The 2518-nt window shown below is 40.6% G+C and overlaps 1 pseudogene; it reads left to right on the plus strand.

The window, feature by feature from the left end:
• Window positions 1-1274: 1274 nt before the first annotated feature.
• On the plus strand, window positions 1275-1479 carry LOC138668176 (U2 spliceosomal RNA; annotated as a pseudogene).
• Window positions 1480-2518: the final 1039 nt, after the last annotated feature.

Below are 2518 nucleotides of genomic sequence, written 5' to 3' on the forward strand. Positions count from 1 at the left end.
TGAAGAGGGTGCAATTAAGATTTTAGGGGTATTCTTCAATGATGATATGAAAGGGAAAAAGAATTGGGATGAGTGTGGCATGCGTGTTGAGCGAAAGTTGAATTTTTAGAGGATGAGAGTTTTCTTTGCGTGGCAAAAAGCAGTGGTTTTGCCTATCCTGCTTTTTGTGGCTACAATTTTTCCATCTCCTTATAGGAAAGTTAAGAGAGTAGAGAAACTTATTTTTACTTTTCTCTGGTGTAGCAAGATGGAGAAGCTGAAGTGGGATAGCCTTTATAAGGCCTGCCAGCATGGTGGGTTGGCTTTTCCTAATATTGAGATTTTTTAGGACTCCATTACATTAAGACAGTTGTGGTTCTGTTGAGTAAAGGTAATAAGGGTGCGTGTATTGAAATTTATTCTGCTGGTTAGATGCTGTATGGTTTATGTTGGAGGAAGAGGGATGCAAGAGTGCCTGTTTCTTTTAAGTGTCCAGTGTGGTAAGAAGTGATTGAGTTTGTTAGGAAGCATGATTTGTTGAGTGTGCCGATGAAGGAGTTTAGAATGGTTAGGAGGGTGTATAGGAAAATCTGTGCAAGTGAGGTAGAGTGTGATATAGTTGGTTTAAGAGGGAATGAGGTTGCAGATGCATGGAGGATGGTGGACACGTTTGGGATGTCAAACAAACAGAAGGATGTAGTATGGATGGCGCTTCATAATATCCTTCCAGTGAGAGAGGTACAAAAGAAGAGAGATTTGATCAGATCAGATGTGTGTCCAAGAGATGGATGTGGTGGATGTGAAAGTTATGCATGTGATGTGGAACTGTGGTTTCGCGTATAGTGTGTGGAAATGTGTGGGAGGATTGTGTAAGAGTTTGGCTGGTGTGACTTTTGTGGATTGGCTTGTGGCTATGTTTGGGATTGGTGCATGTAGACGGGTGAAGCAGAGAGTGCTATGGTTAATCATGGCATGTGTGTTGGAGAGTTTGTGGGATGTGAGGAATCTTTGTGTGTTTAAAAGGAAAGTAATTACTGTAAATGAATTTGTTTGGATTATTCTTTCTAGGTTGTTCTTAGTATATAAGTTAGATTGTAGAGGCGGTGGTGGAACAGATGCCGAGGGAATATGGAGGTTCAAAAAGTGGCGTTGTATTGTGAAATATCAGTGATTTCTTTGGAGTCTTGTATTTTATAAGTGTAATAAGATATATTTTTCTTCTGCTAAATAAGGTTGCTTTATCATTAAAAATATGGGCCATGATGATGAGAAGTTTTTAGCAAGTAAGTTTTGGTATATCTTACTGACTACTTTAAAACTAACCTGAATGGTTGAAAGAAAAAAAAATCTGTTCGTATCAGTTTAATATCTGATACGTCCCCTATTTGGGGACCATATATTAAATGGATTTTTAGAACAGGGAAATGGAAAAAGAGCTTGCTCTGTCCACTCCACGCATTGACCCGTTATTGCAGTATCTCCAGGAACAGTGCACTCCTTCTCTGATCCGGTTTCTAAAAACAGAATGAATTGAAATCAGCACAGCAAGTTGTCTTTTAACCCTTTGTGATTTTATTTCAGGGTCAAAGAAGCACATTTCACATGCCAAATGTAGCATTTTGCTCGATTTCACTTGACCATTTGCAACATTTTGGGTGCCTTGCCTTGCTTTCACCTATGTATGTCAAACATTGTATTGCATTCAATATGCAATCAATCAATTTGTCTTCACTGGTTGCAACAGGTGTGTTAAGATGTAGGCCTGAATTAGGCCTTTGTTACAGTGTTGCAAATATACTGTGCCATCTACAAAATTAGGTCCCGTGCTGTCAGTACTTGGTGTTTAAATGGAAGTATCCAATGAGATGTTCTGTACTACCATACATACCACATTTGTGACCACATGAATTCTTTTGTAAAACATTGTCTCCCTCTTGTGGACTACTGACTTTTAAATGCGTTGTATTATATGTATTTTTTTCAAAAAAGGAAAAATGGTACCTGTGCTGATGTTGAATATGCTTGTCTTGTCCATCTACACCTGTTTGCGTATTCTAATGCTTTTGACCAATCAGGTGCACTGCCTGCAGTAGATAGAATCTGTGCACGGAACCTTCACGTGCTGTCACAATGGGGCCTTTAGCCATTGACTCCGGAACTCTCACGTGTCACAATGGGCTCTTGGCCTATAACAGGCAGTGTAAAATGGTGCCGTCTTCAGTCTGCTGCTGTAACAGCAGCAGACCACATGGTGGGGGGGGGTCTGTGCCCAGCTTCAGGAGAGTCGGGAAGACAACTGCTCGCCTGTCTGTTTTTTGAATTTCACTCTCTTTCTTGCAATCACTTGCACACTTTAGAACAAAAGGGGATGGAGAGTGTCTTAAAATAGGTGGAGATATGCAGATTCAAAATGCGTTGTGCGCAGCTTGAACACACACACACAGCAGAACTGTCATTGCGAATGCATCCAGAGTTTCTAGAAATGTCTTCCCCATGGCAATCTTTTGCTCCGTCTCTACAATGGGTGTCGGTTGTAGGC

This window comes from Ranitomeya imitator, chromosome 2, assembly GCF_032444005.1.
Source record: "Ranitomeya imitator isolate aRanImi1 chromosome 2, aRanImi1.pri, whole genome shotgun sequence".
NCBI lineage: Eukaryota > Metazoa > Chordata > Amphibia > Anura > Dendrobatidae > Ranitomeya > Ranitomeya imitator.